Consider the following 21,082-nt stretch of genomic DNA (forward strand, 5'->3'; position numbering starts at 1 on the left):
TCAAAACCGGCCAAATTTCATGGTCCTGAATTTATTAAATTCTAAAACGTGACCCTCTAAACAGCGGGTCCTGTCTAAATGGGATAAATGTTAGGTCCCCAACGTGGTCGGGTTTAGACAGGTTTCACTGTATTAAAAACAACATGTGCTAATACAAAGGAATCAGCTCAACATTAAACAAACTAATCACTTTATTTCCGAGCTGACAGAATATAATGACTCATCTCGGAGAGAGACACACACCAGAAGATTCATCACAACCTAGGTACAACGATGTTTTGTACAGACGGAAAATTCATATCAAATCATTTATCTTTGCACAGCCACGACTGGCTGTGTCTGGTGATAACCTATACATAACCGGCTTAAAAGACAATGAAATAAATGATGCATTGTACTGGTATGTTTTTGTTTTTTTATTTACAAAGACAACATGAAGTAACATGAAATAATTAAGACAAGAGTATATTTAAAACAACATAAAAACTAATCAGTTGAATTCTTTTTGCACAAACTATTGTGCATCTACCAACACTATATATACAGGTATATACATGTATATATATATATTTTAATATTTTAATCCAATTACAGTTCAAGCACAATGTCCTGGGCATGCACTTCAACTATCAGAGCTGTCTGTCCAGGATTGAGGTTAGTAGTTAATGAGTAGCATATGTGGTTGCATAGGTCTAGAGCTCCCTCTTTTCTTCTTTTCCTTCAACAGGTGTTGATATAACTATACCAGAACTGGGGTGCAGATAGTACTCATCTGCTCGCCAAATGAGAGTAAAATGTCTCACAGACTAGTTAAAAAATACAATTACCAGTCCAACGGGTGGTCAGTCTTTTCCCGACTAATGGCAATTTGAAGAAAAGAAAAATTGTGTATGTATTATAATATTATTAAACACTAATATGTTTTTTAGGCTGGCGGACTATTAGAAATTCTGGTGGGCTAGTACATTTTAGTTGGTTCTTGTGAAATATTTTTCATTTCTGCACCCCTGCTAATATCTTAAGACTCCAAATACTTACACTTAAAATGTGCCCTACAATAAAAAAAATAAAATAAAAAATAAACAAATAAATAAATTGAAATTAAATAAATTAAAAAAATCAATGTTCTGAGGCATTATTAATTAGTACCTTCCTTTCCTTTTTTCCCCCGACCCCAACGAGGACGAGGTAACAAGATTTCACACTCCTGTATCACTGTACCTGTGTAGAGTGATCTGGACAAAGACAATTTAGCACGGTCACATCAGCGTGTAAGCGGCCTGCATGTGTGGGAAAAGAAACAACCTACAATTCTCATATCTATGTGATGAATTACTTCTCGTATTGAGAGTTTAAATATTTGCAAAGTTTGCCTACACAGTGAATTGCTAGGCTATAGTACATTTACTTACAAGCATAGCGGGGACGTCGAGTAAATCCAATATCACTGTCAGGTATGTTACTTGTAGGAAGTGCATTGTAGCCCTGTGGGAGGTCCCATCTTAGGTGTAATTGGTTGTAGGATCGATCCTCCTCGGTGGACACACTGGAAAAAGAAAAGAAAGGAATGTTTGTTTAATAACACCTCAGCACATTTTAAACTATAGCTATTTGGTTATTTTGACTTAATTTGAGGTGAGAAAAGAAATCTACTACCACCACATGGACTACTTCTATTTTAAAAAACACAGCAAGGGATCTTTTAAATGTACTTTCTTATACAGAACAGTACATTCCCTTTGATGTACCAGACATGGAGGACTTGTTATGATGAGGAAATGATTGATCCTGCAACCATTGGCATCTCAGACTTATTTGCACATTCCCACAGACAAGACAATACATAACGTGATATTTGATGTACCAGACATGAGAGACTCATTGGGACATGGTAAAAAAAAAACCAACAAGAGTCTGTCAACGGTGATTGATCCCGCAACATCCAACAGCTGAGCAGTCAACCATTGTCACTGAGCTATATCCTGCCCCTGCTATTCAAGAATAAACGTATGTGGAATGAAAAAAGTTTCTGATGTTCAACGACACCACTAGAGCACATTGATTTATTAATCATCGGCTATTGGATGTCAAACATATGGTGAATTTGACAGAGTCATAGTGAGGAAATCCGCTACATTTTTCCATTAGTAGCAAGGGATCTTTTATATGCACCACCCAACAGACAGAATAGCACATAACATGGTCTTTGATATACCAGTCGTGGAACACTGGCTGGAACAAGAAATAGCCCAATGAGCCCACCGATGAGGATCGATCCTAGACCGACTGCACATCAGGTGTGCACTTTACCATGGGACAACGTCCCGCCCCCCAATAAATAGTCACTAATTAATTTTCAAACTGATTACTTCATGAGCTACTCTTTTCGATTAGCAGCAAGGGATCTTTTATATGCACCAGACAGACAGGATAGCACATACCACAGCCTTTGATATCCCAGTCATGGCGCACTGGCTGGAACAAGAAATAGCCCAATGGGCCCACCAATGGGGATCGATCCTAGACAGAAAGCACATCAAGTGTGCGCTTTACCACTGGGCTATGTCCCGCCCCTATGTGCAATGATGGTATAGCCATGAAGAAAGAAATGTTTTATTTAACGACGCACTCAACACATTTTATTTACGGTTATATGGCGTCGAACATATGGTTAAGGACCACACAGATTTTGAGAGGAAACCCGCTGTTGCCACTACATGGGCTACTCTTCCGATTAGCAGCAAGGGATGTTTTATTTGCGCTTCCCACAGGCAGGATAGCACAAACCATGGCCTTTGTTGAACCAGTTATGGATCACTGGTCAGTGCAAGTGGTTTACACCTACCCACTGAGCCTTGCGGAGCACTCACTCAGGGTCGGTATCTGGATTATAAATCCCATGCCTCAACTAGGATCCGAACCCAGTACCTACCAGACTGTAGACCAATGGCCTGCCACGACGCCACCGAGGCCGGTCTATGTGCAATGAATGCAGGCCTCAAATCTGGCAAATGAGATATCAAGACCATCTAGTCTAGACCGATTCAGATTGTGTGATGGCATTATGGCCTGAAGACTGGGCAACAGAAAAAACTTCAACTTTAATATAACACAACAGCACCCATTCAAACTAAACAAGTGTGAACATTTTCTTGTTTTTGTAATAAAACAACTTTCAGGAGTTACATTCAAGTATGGTGACCAATTAAAAACATGCAAAATAAGGCCGTGAGATTCTGCTTAACTGAAGCATATGACTAGGGAACGTACTGCAGCAAATTTGCCACATGGCTACCATTAGTTTCGAGTCCTGTGAATTAATGTTTAATGACAATCCTACACAAAAATACATATTGGCTATTGACCCGCCTTGGTGGTGTCGCGGTTAAGCCATCAGACTACCGGCTCTAAACCAGAGCAAGTTCTTAATGGCTCAGTGGGTGGGTGTAAGACCACTACACCCTCTTCTTTCTCACTAACCACTAACCAACTAATAACTAACCCACTGTCCTGGACAGACAGCCCAGATAGCTGAGGTGTGTCCAGGACAGCATGCTTGAACCTTAATTGGATATAAGCACGAAAATAAGTTGAAATGAATGGAAGTAGCCTAAGTGGATTAACTGCCTATGTATGGGTAAAAAGAGGTGAAATAATTGGAAATACAATATTAAATATTATTCCATCTGAAAACCAGATTTTTTTAATAGTGTTTTTCAATGTTCTGTGGTAGATTTGATCTTTGGATTGCCCTTGTGCGATATTTACACATTTGTTATGTGGATGTATATACAAGATCTTTCTTGATGGGGTAGAGCTGCGGCTAATGGTTTTATTCCTTTCTGTGCAGCAATAACTGTTTGTGTGTTATTTCATTGAAATGTTGACCTATGATTTCTAGCAGACATCTGTTCATCATGCAATGTCACGTATGTATGGAACACAGCCATTTGGTCTGCAGCTTGCAAAACTGTTTTTCCACAGGCGAAAATACCGGAATACTAGCTGATAGTAGCAACACTTTCAGTATCATATACTGTGTGCGTTAATATCATATTCTAGGTGTGGAAGGCATCACGTCGACCAACAGTGAATCTCAAACTTGTCCAGTAATAGCATCTTGGGATATGGCTCGGTGGTAGAATACCTGATTGAGACATGCTGGGTCATAGAAATCATCAGCCTCAGTGGATCTTTTAACACTAGAAAAGATTTTGAATGAAGAGAGGTGAATGCTGTAAACTACCTCATGATATGATACGTATCACGATACATAACCCGTGATACGATTCATACATGTATTATGATACCCCATTCATAGTGTTTTCCCCTTGAAATAAGAAGTTGAAGTTTAGGTGAAATGATTTTAAAATAAGAAATAAATATGATAAAAGTGAAGTATAGATTAAACAGTTTTAATGTAGAAATACCACATCATAGATAACTTGATATTTAAGCAGGCACATGTTCTCTGTCCACTCCACTGTCTTTCTTTGATAGTTAAAGATTCTTTTATAATATAATAAGATTTAATATTGTCAAGTACTTAATTATCTGTGAATTATAAAACACTTTATTTCTTTTTGCCAATCTTCTTAAAAAAAAAAGTCATATATTTACAGAAAAAATGCACTGCCTACACTTGACACTTTTCAAGCCTTATGTTTATATTATCACAACTGTTTGAGATAAATATGTAAAGAAAAGTATAAAATGATGTCATTGTTTGACATTGTTTATATCCATTTCAGTGAAATGTCAAATGACCTTTCACCTTCCAGGTGTGACATACAGTTAAAAAACACTCAAAGTTCATCTCTGATGTTAGATTTAATCCACCTGTTGTGACAGAACTACACCGGATTCAGATATCAGTTCTGTAAACAGGTGTCATCAGCTGGCATCTCCAGCAAAAGAAAAGGAAAATGTATATATCTTTTTTTTTTTAATGGAATACTTCCCCAGAAAAGTGTTATGGTAATGTCACGGTTGGGGCCTTGAGTTCAGTACCTCACACATAACATGATCTTAATCTGAAAATACCTTAATTCCCAATAGAAAATAAATGATTTGATTCATAATTGTGGTAGGCTACTTTGTCTTGTAAATTAAAGAAAACCCTCCACTAAGACTACTCCATTCCAGCCAGTGTTCTGATGTAACAAAGGTCTTGGTAGGTGCTATCCTGTTTGGGGGATGGTGCATATAAAAGATCCCTGGGCAGAAAGTAGCCCAGTGGAAAAGGACCCGCCTGATGCATGGTCAGTCTGGGATCGATTGCTGTCAGAGGACCCATTCGGCTATTTCTCGTTCCAGCCAATGCTCCACAACTTGTCTAATAAAGGCTGTGGTTTGTGCTATCCTATCTGTGGGATGGTGCACATAAAAGATCCTTTGTTACTAATTGAAAAATTAACAGGTTTCCTCTCTAAGATGGGGGCAAGACGTAACCCAGTGGTACAGGCCTTGCTTGATGCGTGATTGGTTTGGGATCGATTCCCATCAGTGGGCCCATTGGGCTATTTCTTGCTTCAGCCAGTGCACCACGAGTGGTACATCAAAGACTGTGGTATGTGCTATCCTATCTATGGGATGGTACACATAAAAGATTCCTTGCTGTTAATTGAAAAGAGTAGCCCATGAAGTGACAACAGCGGGTTTCCTCTCTCAATATCTGTGTGGTCCTTAACCATATGCAGGGGACAACATTTCGAAATCTGAGGGAACCAGAAGTCGGTTCACGTGATTTTTACCTAGGTAACCAATTGTTCGGTTACGTGGATTATATTTGCGTAACCCATGGGTTACCTATCAGTTACCTCAAAATTATGTTAAAATCATATTTTAAATACATAGTTTTTAGCTCAAACATAAAGTTAAAACAAATACAAAAGAAAACATTTGACAAAAAAATTTCTTTAATATTATAAAAGAACTGAATATCAGCCCCAGTACTGAAACAAAATACAGGGGCGTAGCCAGAAATTGTGTTTAGCAGGGCCTCCCCGTTAAGATTTTGAAACTCAAGACGCCTGTAAATGCATTCTGAGCCTTTTCAGCCTCGACCTATTCCTGGATTTTGTTTTTGCATTACGTACATTTGTACTGTGCGTAATGGGCTCTATGCCTTTGAAATAGATACATAATCATTTGGAGGGATTCCTTTTTTCGTTTTGTGGTGGTTACGCTACTTTCACTTTATCAATGGTACTTCTATATTACAGTGACATTCCAAATGTTTGTTTTTTAAAGCTCATTATGCGATGTTAGTATTTTAAAAAATTTGTGACACTTTTGGATTCCTCTTTACGTTAAAATTGTTTCTAACATATGTAAAATTATAGGCAATCCAATATTATGTCTACATATATTCCTTTAGAGATAAAATAGCAGCAGATAATTTAGCCGTCCCCAGCGGTCTGAGCACATTTCTTTAAAACTTTTGGCTCGACTCTAAACTGAACATTTACTTTAGACTGGTTGCAAATTACAACTGTTGAAATAAATATAACGTTGTTTACTGATTTGCTGTGCATCAAGTATCTAAAATTCAGCCTAAAACATTTGTCGAAATACTCGTAGTATGTCTGTGTGAATAAACGTCCTGTAATTATGAAGTTTGCAAGTTTTAATTTCTGAACGTTTACAGGTCATGACGTAACCAGTTTGTGGTTCGCGTAAATTTAATTTTGCGTAACTGACATGCGAACAGAACGGCAGTTCACGTCAAATATTGTGCCCTGCATATGTCCGACGCCATATAACCGTAAATAAAATGTGTTGAGTGCGTCGTTAAATAAAACATTTCCATTTCCTTTCTAAGACTACATGTCAAAATTACCAAATGTCTGACATCCAATAGCCAATGATTAATAAATCACTGTGATCTAGTGGTGTCATTAAACAAACCAAACTTTAACTTCTTTCTTTCTTTGCAAGTGTTGAAGTAACCATACACAAGATATTAACTAGCTGTATTTTAAAATGATTGGAGGTGTTGTTAAAGAAATACTGGTTTTAATACACAAGATATCAACTAGCTGTATTTTAAAATGATTGGAGGTGTTGTTAAAGAAATACTGGTTTTAATACACAAGACACCAACTAGCTGTATTTTAAAATGATTGGAGGTGTTGTTAAAGAAAGACTGGTTTTAATACATAAGATATCAACTAGCTGTATTTTAAAATGATTGGAGTTGTTGTTAAAGATAGACTGGTTTTAATACACAAAACACCATCTAGCTGTATTTTAAAATGATTGGAGGTGTTGTTAAAGAAATACTGGTTTTAATACACAAGATATCAACTAGCTGCATTTTAAAATGAGTGGAGGTGTTGTTAAAGAAATACTGGTTTTAATACACAAGATATCAACTAGCTGTATTTTAAAATGATTGGAGGTGTTGTTAAAGAAAGACTGGTTTTAATACATAAGATATCAACTAGCTGTATTTTAAAATGATTGGAGTTGTTGTTAAAGATAGACTGGTTTTAATACACAAAACACCATCTAGCTGTATTTTAAAATGATTGGAGGTGTTGTTAAAGAAATACTGGTTTTAATACACAACATATCAACTAGCTGTATTTTAAAATGAGCAGAGGTGCTGTTAAAGAAACACTGGTTTTAATACACAAAATATCAACTAGCTGTATTTTAAAATGGTTGGAGGTGTTGTTAAAGAAATACTGGTTTTAATACACAAGATATCAACTAGCTGTATTTTAAAATGGTTGGAGGTGTTGTTAAAGAAATACTGGTTTTAATACACAAGATATCAACTAGCTGTATTTTAAAATGAGCGGAGGTACTGTTAAAGAAATACTGGTTTTAATACACAAGACACCAACTAGCTGTATTTTAAAACTAGCTGTATTTTAAAGTGATAGGAGGTGTTGTTGAAGAAATACTGGTTTTAATACACAAGATATCAACTAGCTGTATTTTAAAATGAGCGGAGGTGTTGTTAAAGAAATACTGGTTTTAATACACAAGATATCAACTAGCTGTATTTTAAAATGATTGAAGGTGTTGTTAAAGAAATACTGGTTTTAATACACAAGATATCAGGTGGCTGTATTTTAAAATGAGCGGAGGTGTTGTTAAAGAAATACTGGTTTTAATACACAAGATATCAACTAGCTGTATTTTAAAATGACTGAAGGTGTTGTTAAAGAAATACTGGTTTTAATACACAAGATATCAGGTGGCTGTATTTTAAAATGATTGGAGGTGTTGTTGAAGAAATACTGGTTTTAATACACAAGATATCAACTAGCTGTATTTTAAAATGACTGAAGGTGTTGTCAAAGAAATACTGGTTTTAATACACAAGATATCAGGTGGCTGTATTTTAAAATGATTGAAGGTGTTGTTAAAGAAATACTGGTTTTAATACACAAGATATCAACTAGTTGTATTTTAAAATGAGCGGAGGTGTTGTTAAAGAAATACTGTTTTTAATACACAAGGACATCTAAAAAGGATGTAGATCTGTCTTGGATAGATCTGTTGGCAGGAACTTGGATGGAGAGCAGGAAGGAAAGGAAAGGAAATGTTTTATTTAAATACTCACTCAACACATTTTATTTATGGTTATATGGAGAAGAAAAAAAGAAATGTTTATTTAATGACGCAATCAACACATTTTGTTTGCGCTTATATAGCATCAGACATATGGTTAAGGACCACACAGATATTGAGAGGTAACCCGTTGCAGCCACTTCATGGGCTACTCTTTTCAATTAGCAGCCTGGGGTCTTTTATATGCACCATCCCACAGACAGGGTAGTACATACCATGACCTTTGATATACTAGTTGTGGTGCATGGACTGGAATGAGAAATAGCCCAATGGGCCCACCAACGAAGATTGATCCAAGACTGACTGCGCATCGAGTGAGCGCTTTACCACTAGGCTACATCCCACACCTTATGGTTATATGGTGTCAGACATATGGTTAAGGACCACACAAAGGAAAAGAAATGTTTTATTTAATGACACACTCAAGTAATTTTATTTATGGTTATATGGTGTCAGACATATGGTTAAGGACCACACAAAGGAAAAGAAATGTTTTATTTAATGACACACTCAAGTAATTTTATTTATGGTTATATGGTGTCAGACATATGGTTAAGGACCACACAAAGGAAAAGAAATGTTTTATTTAATGACACACTCAAGTAATTTTATTTATGGTTGTATGGTGTCAGACATATGGTTAAGGACCACACAGATATTGAGAGGAAACCCTTTGTCGCCACTTCATGGGCTACTCTTTTCAATTAGCAGCAAGGGATCTTTTATATGCACCATCCCACAGACAGGGTAGTACATACCACAGCCTTTGATATTTCAGTCGTGGTGCACTGGCTGGAATGAGAAACAGCCCAATGGGCCCACCGATGAGGATCGATCCTAGATGGATTACACTTCAGGCGAGCGCTGTACCACGTCCCACCCCAAGGAAGGATGAAGTAGTCTTGTGCTGTGCTTATGTCAGTCATACACTCTTAACACATCCATTAATCTGAAGGAGGATCCGCTACCTCAGTGTGAGTAATGTCAGTGTACTCTGACCGTTAGTCACCTTATGGTGGAGTGAATCATCTGAAGCAGACTAAAAAGATATACCTGATAAAAGAAATGTGGTGGAATCTTTTTGATTGCATCCTGAACTTTTGTTGAACTCAAGAGATAACGAATTTTATTTCAAATTTTAAATTTGCTTACCTGTGATGTTTGTTTTGTACAGCTCTTTTTGTTCCCTGTGTTTAAAATTGAAGATGATCATCAATTTATTCATATGCTTACCTTTGTTTGACATCAATTGCTGATTTATTTGTCATGCTGTAACCAGCCTCGGTGGTGCAGTGGTTAAGCCATCGAACTACAGGCTGGTAGGTACAGGGTTCGCAGCCCAGTACCAGCTCCGACCCAGAGAGTCCTTAAGGACTCAATGGGTAGGTGTAAGGCCACTACACCCTCTTTTCTTTCACTGCTAACCACTAACCCAATGTAATGGATAGACAGCTTAGATAACCGAGGTGTGTGCCCAGGACAGCGTGCTTGAACCTTAATTGGATATAAGCAAAGTTGAAATGAATGAAATGAGTGAATGTCATGCTGTGGTGTCCATCCATCCATCAGTCTGTTTGCCTCTCCGTCCAACCATTCATTGATGCATCCATCCATGCATCTATCCAGTAGTACCGGCCTCGGTGGCGTCGTGGTAGGCCATCAGTCTACAGGCCGGTAGGTACTGGGTTCAGATCCCAGTCGAGGCATGGGATTTTTAATCCAGATACCGACTCCAAACCCTGAGTGAGTGCTCCGCAGGCTCAATGGGTAGGTGTAAACCACTTGCACCGACCAGTGATCCATAACTGGTTCAACAAAGGCCATGGTTTGTGCTATCCTGCCTGTGGGAAGTGCAAATAAAAGATCCCTTGCTGCTAATCGGAAGAGTAGCCCATGTAGTGGCGACAGCTGGTTTCCTCTCAAAATCTGTGTGGTCCTTAACCATATGTCTGACACCATATAACCGTAAATAAAATGTGTTGAGTGCATCGTTAAATAAAACATTTCTTTCTTTCTATCCAGTAGTACACAAAACAAGCAAGCCTTGATGGATTACCTACCCTACATTAAAGGCAGGGGATCAATTCTATACCAGTTATGATGAAATCATCAGAAATCTATATTTAGGAACAATTCTTTGTTATGGTTCAAGTTTGTTTTGTTTAACGCCACTAGAGCACATTGATTTATTCATCATCAGCTATTGGATGCCAAACATTTGATAATTTTGACATAGTTTAAGAAAGAAAACCCACTATACTTTTCCATTAGTAGCAAAGGATCTTTTATATACACCTCCTACTATACTACCAAATCAAATCCCACAGACGACAATAGTAACATATGTGGCTAAACTCCTACCTGCAGCGTATCAATAGACATAAACGCCATGGATATAAATACTACCACCCCTCACACTTAAAGTGAATCAGAAAAAATTGGGGGTCAAGCTGCTCGTTTCTGAGATAATGGGTAGCGTCTATGACTACCCTAGTTCCGCACAAAATTCGAGTACTTTTTTTTACAGGTACCCCACCCCATACATGTTTCAAGCACAAGGCTACTTGACACATTGGTACTAGATGAAATAAAATTGCATTTTTTTTTTTAACCCAGATGAAACTATTATTTTTCACAACCAACACACTCACATTTATAACCAATCACAGGACTTGTGGTGTTCACTTCTCTATCAAAAGTTGGGTGCACCTCCAACTTTGACCCAGCCGGAAGTTATTTGGTTTAGTACTACCTATAGACAGGATAGCACATACCATGGCCTTTGATACCAAAAATAAAATGTGTCGAATGCATCGTTAATTAAAACATTTCCTTCTAATTACATTAAGGACAGGGGGTCAATCCTTAGATGGTATTTACAGAGATACTAGTGAGAGACACACCTAGGATCGATCCTGTGACCTATCACAGCTGAGACAGATGCTCTGTGGGTGAACTACATCGCACTCCTGGCAAGTGATGATGGCCATATGCAGCTCCTGGAGGAGATGTGCTACTTGGAGGAATGTGCTAACACAAACAGTGCCCACCTTCTCTGGAGTCTATTACACTTGGCTATTACTTCGGTATTTTTACCCTGGATAAACAGCGAGGAATTGCAAATAGCATCATTACATGTGAGCCGTATTAAATCCCACCTTCTTAGAGACACTGCTCACTTTATTAGAGATCCATTATGGTCTCAGTATGTGCCGGGTTCCTTCATCAGTCTCATGAAGATAAATATATTGGTAGGCAGGTTTAAGGATTGCTTAGTGTTTTTGTTTGTAAAGACATCAGTGAAAGTGATTTTTTTTTTCTTTAGCCTAATCAGCTGACTAATCATTTTAAATGTTATTTATAAGAATTTGCATGATACCATGCGTGCCACGCTAAGTAATGGCAACTATCCCAAATTATGAACCTTCGCAATATACTCATTGTCAAGCACCAGTTGTCACAATGAATATTTAGAATAAGTGGTTCGCATTGTTCTTATTAAAACAATAAAATATAAAAATGAAATTAAAAACAGTAAAATTATATATATTTTAATTTGCTTGTGCTATTGTTATTTTTTAAGGAGCATGACTTGAAACATGATACGTTTTTGTTCAACTCTTATTATTTACAAAAAAAAAAAAAAAAAATTGTAATGGATTTATTAATATTAGAATGTGAATAACCAAGTTGTATTTGACCATTTGTGGACATTAATGCTGGTTTTACAGTTGCAAATATCAATTTTACCCTCTTCTTTTTCCCCCATCGCCAATAAAACTCAAATTTGTGACAGGATAACCAGCATTAACATCTGCAAATAGTCAAATACAACATACATGTAGTTATCCCCTAAATATAGAATAGCGGACCAGTATTCCTTAGATTTCATTTTGCAAATTTCATTTTAAGTAATTACTTTATTAACAAATATGGTACAAAAATACATTTTCAAAATTTGTATTTTCTCGAATACATTTACTTTTAAGTAGGACATACCTATTTTCACAGATCTTGTTCACATTCAGAATAAAAATTAATACCCACATTATTAATCAATTTTGGCTTAGATTAGTATTTGACATACAATAAGTACACACAAAATGATCTAAATTGATAATATAATCAACTGCATAATGGTTGTAGCCAACAATTTTTCAATTCAATTACCAGGTCAGGTCAGGTCATCTAGGCATATATTATTCAGAGCTATCTGTTGTAGCCCACGTCTGCCATGGGCTCCTGCGTCCAGGACAGGAAAGCTTCGCTTACCCATTATATCTACCACATGTACCTTGGTGGTGCAATATTTCATACTGAAACAGATATTTACATGTATTATAATCAAACAATGAATATCAGTAACATTTCTCCAGTTTGAATCAAAATTTAAAAAAGGTATATTTATAGAAATATGTTTTAAATAAATAGCATGTTCATCCAGAATACTTATTTAGGGCTATTACCTGTTAGGGCTTGAACTTAAGAATTTGTCTCCCACGGCAATTTAAAAACAAAATTGCAATGGGTGAAATGGCCCACCAGCGACAAATTTAAAGACTGCCCGTGGCAATTGAAAAAAAAAGAAGACTTTTGTAGACATATTTTAAATGTACTAATGTTATATACTGGCATCTAATGTACACCAGGTGTAAACATTTTGCTATCAATGAGGAGCATTACTGATGGCACTTCTGTGCCATCAGTGATGTTCCCTATTTATGGCAATTTATATCTCAACAATAGCAATTGCCGTCGGTGCCGTTGTTAAGTTCGAGCCCTGATGTATTCCTTTCAGGACACTGAACTAATTTCCTGATTATCATCAGAGAAATTAAACAAAGCTTTAAACATTTATGTATTTTATCTTTTATTCAAAACAGATTATTTTGGGGTTTGTTTCTTGTGTTAGGTCTAAATGAAAAGACTACAGTCATCTATGTTGCAATAATTAAATTTCAGTTACATTCATTACAATATAACATCATCTCATTGGTCCAGCCACAGCAACAGGCGTTTGTTCATTTCTCATTTCTCATTTCTCGATGAATGTGAACATTACGTCGTCAGGGAATGTCATACCTGATGACATCATGTTATATTGGTAATTTGTTTTACTGAGCGTTATTGTTTTAACCAAAAAATAATTCAAAATAAAATATGAAATTTTAATGTTATTATTGGTATGTTTCAAATTTAATTATAAGTATTGTCTGTTATTTCTTTTCTGGATATGAACCAAAAAAAGAGAAAGCATCTGCAAACTTATATGAGAATCGCTTCGCTGATTCAGTTTGTGCATGATATATTTTTATTCATACCCTGATGAACGTAAAAGAAATAACAGACAATCCTTAAATGAATGTCAAATCGCAATAGTTGTTTAGCTAATCTTTGTAATTTATTTATTCATCAATGCCTCTTAGTATAAAAAACCCTCCAAGAAATAAAATACATCTTCAAAGTTGTCCCCTGCGATCCTGTTAGACTCAAGATCACTTTAAAATATGACATTTTCAACTTTATAACATATATAATAACACATCTACATCTTTTAAAACAGTCATTACCATGTATCGTAAATACATGTAACTATGTCGTGCATTTGCTTACTACTACAAGAAAAATATACATAACTGGTTAGAGGCCGCAAAGAGTTACCTCCCTTCCTTATATAAGGTGTTAAATATACTACATATGTAGTAGTAGTAGTGGTATACTCAATAGTACACTGCAACGTGTACTATAATATTATAATACTACCACTAACTAAAAAACAAATAGTGCATAAATTATTCATTAATTAATATCAATGGATCTAGAAGTATTTGGTGGTGGTGGTGGTTGTCTTTAATGACATGTTAGGGGCCGTCCAAAATTTTTAACGTTTCCACAAGTGTACAAAGAGAACACTTTTGACCACCCCCTCCCCCTCCCTAAAAGTGTACATCCCCAAATCAAAAACGTTGATGTGGCGAAGTAATCCAGGTCCATATTCCCCAAAACAAGGCCAGGGCACTAGCTAGGAGTTTCCATGGATACAATTGTACTTAGAGCACACAATGGTTGCAAGAATAAAGATAAATTTCAAATACAAAATTGTTTATATTGTTCTTTCACTGTTCACAGTGCAAAACACGTCTGGATATACAGATGACACAAAAGAGAACCACTTTTTATAGTTTTCAAAAAGGAGCCAAGGAGATTACTTTCATACACAGTATTTCAAGATGTGAATTAATGTCCTGGGGCCTAATTCACTAAACTCTTGCAACTTTGCGATCTCGCAGTGCAATGCTAAAATACTTGCAAAGAGGATGCTTTGTTGTCTAGCAGAACCTATGAGACCTTTGTGAATGAGGTCCCTGGTCTACAAGTACAGGTGTACATGCTCCACAAGAAAGACCCACAATATACAAATACAGGGTGGCCCAAAAAGGTGTCCCTGTCCAAATTTTCAAATAAGTAGGGATAACTCAAAGGTAGTATTTGTGTTTCTGCTATTGTTGGTGGAGAAAACCAAGAAGAGAGTCCATAAATTGCTCCAGAAACATGATTAAAACATGATAAAATCACAACCGCTGTCCATATCCAGGTGTACCAGTATTAAAAAATGTCAGTGCACATTCAAGGAGGTAACTTTCAATAGAGTCAAAATGCAACATGAACATCATAAAATATGATAAAATCACAACCACAGTCCATATCCAAGTGTAAAAAAGTCCACCACTGACAATGGAACATGTAACACTAGGTCTTCCACTTTGTTGGCCTTCCTTTTTTCAACTTACGTCCAGAATCTTCTTAATAACGCAGCAGCTGATACCGAGTTGGAAAGCTCTGGTTGCTCATTTGGCTGGTTTTCCTGAGCTAGAGCTCTCCTGCCTCCATGGACTTGAATAATACATGGAATGTGACCAATCTATGTCACAAAACAATGTAGTGACTGAAATCGGTTGTATTTTTAATAATTACAACTGTGTTAATATCTCCCCAAATACTATCTCAAATTTGATGAAATAAGCCTACAATGCATTAGATATATTTAAATAAAGTTTTTTCCACTATGTTTCCTTCTAGTGTATGTATTGACGTTTTTAAGATTACCTCGAAAGAGTACAGTTATGCTAAACTACTCAACATTTATCAAAACTCTTTCGAGATAATCTTAAAAAACAGCAATACATACACTAGAAGGAAAAATAGTGGAAAAAATACTTAATATATCTAACATATTGTAGGCTTTATTTCATCTCATTTGAAAAAGTATTTGGTGAGATATTAACACAGTTGTAATTATAAAAATACAACCGATTTCAGTTGAAACAATGACATCACTACATTGTTGTGACGTAGATTGGCCACACTGTTACTGTGAAGTGAGGAGAGTAGGCCCCCTTTAATTTTGCGAGTTATAATTTTATTATATATTAATTTTCATTTTTTTTACGATCCCCCTCTAAACCTCCCCCAAAGTTCCCTTGGCATTCCACCTTATGTCACTGCCCCCCCCCCCCCCCAATGGATTTTCTGGATCCGCCAATGTATTCATATAAAATGTGCATTACTAATCTGTCATGAAATCGCACCGTGACGTTGGCGTACCGTTCATTCCGTCGTCGCCAGACCCGACCACGCCTGCTATTAAGGAAGTCCAAAGTGAACAGGGTCTCATCTGAAAACATGACACGTGACCAGCGACGAATACCCCAGTTCTGACGTTCTCTGCACCATTCACGTCTGTGGGCAATGTTACGATTTGTCAGGTTAGGCACAACCCGGGGTCTTCGAACATGAAGATAGGCTGCAAGAAGACGAGTTCTAATCGTCTGACCCGTAACTCTGATACCAATAGCCTGATGAAGGTTTGCAACAATTTGATTTGCCGTTTGAGCTCGATTTTTTTATAGCCCGAGTACTCTGACTGTAAGAGAGCTAGACGGACATTTGGACATAAATACGCTCTCATGAAATGTCCGTCTAGCTCTCTTACAGTCAGAGTACTCGGGCTAGATTTCTTAGAGCCTTGTTACGGATGGATCGCTCCTGTACTCCTATCGTTGCCCTGGGATGACCTGAACGGGGTCGATCGTCAACATTTTGGGTTTGCTGGTACCTGTTCCATAGTCTGCTAATCACTGACTTCGAAACATTGAAAATGTTGGCCACTTCACGCGGACTTCTGACCGTTTGCAGCATGCCAAATAGCCCGTAGACGCTCATCGCGTTGCATACGCCGCATCACAAATTCAAACAATAAAAATGACTAAAAACAAAACAATAACAACTGTATGATCAACAGAATGAAAAAGATTGACAGAAATAATGTTCCACAGTGATTAATCGACCTTACTGGAAATTGTCAAAATCGAAAATGACACCCCGCGCCATGGGCGTCATTTGGTGGGGGACAGGGGGGACATGCCCCCCCCCCACTTTTAGCAGTGGGGGGGGCAGAATATCTGATGTCCCCCCCACTTTACTCTAAATAATGTTCTCAGACAGCCACAATGACCTTCATTTTTCTAAATTTTCGGGGGGGGGGGGGGGGGGCATGCCCCCAGACCCCAGTAGAGTCGTTTCACGCCTCGGGCGCTCGCGATTAGCCGCACGAAATATTGTTAGAACCCAATTGTCCCCCCCCCCCCCTACTTTTTCCTTGCAAATGACGCCCATGCCCCGCGCACTGGACAACTGCATGATGCACGTGAAAACTATGGAATGTGTTTCGGTGTGTTGATAAACAGACCTGGGGCCTAATTCACAAAGCTCTCTTAGGCTCTGCTAGATAACAAAGCATCCTCTTTGCAAGTCTTTTAGCATTGCACTGCGATATCGCGAAGTTGCGAGAGTTTAGTGAATTCGGCCCCTGAACGTTCTTTACTAGGACCGGCCTAGGCGGCGTCGTGGTTAGGCTATCGGTCTACAGGCTGGTAGGTACTGGGTTCGGATCCCAGTCGAGGCATGAAATTTTTAATCCAAATACCGACTCCAAACCCTGAGTGAGTGCTCTGCAAGGCTCAGTGGGTAGGTGTAAACCACTTGCACCGACCAGTGATCCATAACTGGTTCAACAAAGGCCATGGTTTGTGCTATCCTGCCTGTGGGAAGCGCAAATAAAAGATCCCTTGCTGCAAATCGGAAAAAGAGTAGCCCATGTAGTGGCGACAGCGGGTTTCCTCTCAAAATCTGTGTGGTCCTTAACCATATGTCTGACGCCATATAACCGTAAATAAAATGTGTTGAATGCGTCGTTAAATAAAACATTTCTTTCTTTCTTTCTTTACTAGGATGTCTGTGGTCAAAACGTATGTTCGGTCTAATAATTGATATTAACATTAATATTTCAGGTTCCCCTACTTTTTTGAAGAGTATAGGGTTGCAAGAAAAAAAGAAGAAGAAGAAATTCAACAACTAACACCCCTCCTCCCACCCCCATTGGTGGAGCAATAAGCGAATGAAATGTTAGGGCAAAATGAGTTGGCCTAAATTACACTACTCACAATATTAATTGTAATCCATGTAAAAACGTGTAGTGATTCGTTTGGAAACGTTTATAGCTGTTTGACTGTATTGAAAATATGAATAAACGTTGTTATCAAGATTGGGGTATTTTCGTTTAGTTTGAGAACAAAAAATCAGTCCCAATTTTTTGTTTGTTTGCTACTTGACAGACTTGGGTAGGGGTGTGTCCGCCCTGACCTATTAAGAGGAACAACGCCCGCCCTAGCCCACTGGCTACTTGTCTCCTGGCCCTACCCCGTCTCTGGCGTTGTCCCCAAAGTAGGTAAGGGTCACAACAGGTCTGCACCAGCCTAAGTAGGTCAACTGCCGTCTAACTAGGTCACGGTCATGGTCAAGGGAAGTAGATCAAGGTCACGGAAAGTAGGCCATGAGCTCAACAGGGGCCTCTACTACTACTACTAACACGTAATACAAATTTGTCTAGGAAATTGGCTCAAACAGTGATCCCGGTTCAAACCTAAGAAATTTCATATAGAATATTAAATGAGCTTGCATAATTGTCATACGTACCATATATTTTTTTAATGAAATGAGTGAACAGTTTTGGTATCTGAAGAGTGAAAGCGAGTCAGATACCAACACTGTTCACGAGTTTCATAATGACAGGCAAGCTATAGTTTAATATTTTATTTGTTACAAACCAACTGTAAAGAATGCACAACGCAAAAGTCAGCAGACGTCGAGACGTATTACACGTTATTTTTCATCAAGTGATCTACGTTACGTCAATATTACACTAGCTAGATATTGAGTGATTGTCTCTATTCAGACCCACTATACCCCTTTTAAGCGCCGTACTTATTATTTACTTATTTTACCATTTTATTTTGAATATGTGCTATTATGCATTGTGCATTTTATCTATTATGGTTTTATTGAGTTGAATGTGTGCGTTTCTATAGATCCGTGTCATTCTTCTAATTGTTTGCTCAGATATATGCCTTTTATCTCTATTTTAGACATTCTATGCGTGATTATGTATGTCGTATTGTACTTTGTATATTTTATATACCAATATATTGTAACGGGCATTCCCTTTTCCAACAACACTGAATAATACTAGTAGCGTGTGTTCATGAAATTAAGTTGGCCTCAGTACAATAGATATACACTTCGGATCTAAGGCGTTGTTAACCCGGTAAAAGTTAATTTAAGATCCCATCAAGAAAACAGCGAAGACTTATTACAAATCTAAAATTAAAAATACGTCATGTGAACAAATAAGATAGTTTATTTATAAGTAGAAAGAAGAAATCAAATGATAACCCGAAAGAAATGTTCAATCACCAAAGAGGCGAGATATAGTATTTATAACTTGTTGTTTAAAAATTTAGTCCGCAGAAAGAAATCTCAAAGTTAACAGTATATTCCAAATTAAGGTAGGTTATGTGTCGTCAAACGAACGACTTCGTAGAATCACGAACCAAAGACTTTTCTCGCCAAACGACTTCGTCTGACGACAACGCCTGACGTCTCTGTTGAAAGAACGGTTTAGAAAAACGAAACAGAAACTATTTATGTACACTTGTGATCCAGTTTGACGTGAGGAGAAGAAGCGTCGGTCTCCTCCCTAACCACTGAACTGTTAGTCTTTAGGCCTACATGTATATAACCTCCTCTACCAGGATTGAAATATTGTTGACCAGTAAGAATTATTTAAGTCTATGCATTGGTTGTAGAGTTGCAACAACTTTTCCTTGGCTATTTGCCCCAGATGTTGGATCATTTCATTGGTGATACCATCTTTTTTTTTACGAGTTTCCTGATAACATCAGTTATTTGCGCCATTCCTAAATTTTAGATCATTGATTTGATTTCTGGTCTTTTCTTGGAGACTGTCTTTGATCTTTTTGTTCCTTTCTGGTGGGAATTGTTAACTTCACATACATCATACATTGTATTTGGGTCCGATAAAATTATTGGAAATGATAGTTAGATATGTCTGATGAAAATATTCCATGTAGATGTCAAATATATACACGTACACCAAAACATAAGTTAAGCACAATGTACATAGAAATGCAATTCTAAAATATACAAAAAACCCTAAAAATAACTGAATTGTATATGTAATGCACACTTGCCTGGGAATAGTACGTAAATTCACTTTTTATTTTTGCAAGACTTGTGTTTGATATAGAGATATTTAAAATATCCATTTACATGTATATGGTTTAGACAGCATGCACTGCACCATGTTTGAATAATGCTGCCATAATATATTAAATACAATACAAAGTTAATAATAAAAGGTTCAGACAGTCTAAGTACGGTATGTATAGACACATGTACATAGAAACACACACACACACACACACACACACACACACACACACACACACAGTATCATTAATACGTGTGTGGTTCCAGCATTGTCGCTGACATGACCGTCCGGCTTAGGGGAGCAGTCCCAACCTTCAGACTTTAGGTCTACAACAGTGCCACTGGTAGACCAAGTATGTGAAAAGGTGAGAGAGAAAAAATGTGTGCCGACCAATATGTTGATATGGCCACAATTTCGGGCACACATTATACATTTGCATCAATCACATGTCAGTTGCTGAAAGTGGGGACGGCTCCCCATCCATCCAATGGGTACCGAATAAACGGGTAAAACATTTAACAATTGAGCAGTGTACAACCAATTTTTACATTTTTATTGCGGTATACTGCCAGAGAAACCCTGGGGAGGCTGAAAATATCCTTAAATAAATGGTTACAGCTAGAAAGCTGGCCTTGAGATATGGGGACTGGTGTTTGTATGATCAGTCTTTTAAACGGTTGAAAGCAAACAATGCATCCTTGAAGTGGCAACAGGTAGAATCATACTAGAGTGGGAATTATGGTCGGATGCACCCAGTGCAGTCGGGAAGCCCTCACTCGAATCCCGCCACAAGGGTTATTGCTGGGAAATCATGCAGGTCATTTTTTCGCAGGGTGCCGGGTTTCTCATGCGTGTCACACATTCTAT

The 21,082-nt window shown here is 37.6% G+C and overlaps 1 long non-coding RNA gene across 1 annotated transcript; it reads right to left on the reverse strand.

Annotated features, from left to right (window-relative positions):
• Nucleotides 1-250: 250 nt before the first annotated feature.
• Nucleotides 251-15,835, reverse strand: LOC121387981. The gene is made up of 4 exons (XR_005959912.1): nt 15,378-15,835; nt 12,757-12,902; nt 1,413-1,546; nt 251-1,052 (listed from the first exon to the last, which is right to left on the reverse strand). It is a non-coding gene; the product is annotated as an uncharacterized LOC121387981 (long non-coding RNA).
• Nucleotides 15,836-21,082: the final 5,247 nt, after the last annotated feature.

This window comes from Gigantopelta aegis, chromosome 14 (assembly GCF_016097555.1).
Source record: "Gigantopelta aegis isolate Gae_Host chromosome 14, Gae_host_genome, whole genome shotgun sequence".
Lineage (NCBI taxonomy): Eukaryota > Metazoa > Mollusca > Gastropoda > Neomphalida > Peltospiridae > Gigantopelta > Gigantopelta aegis.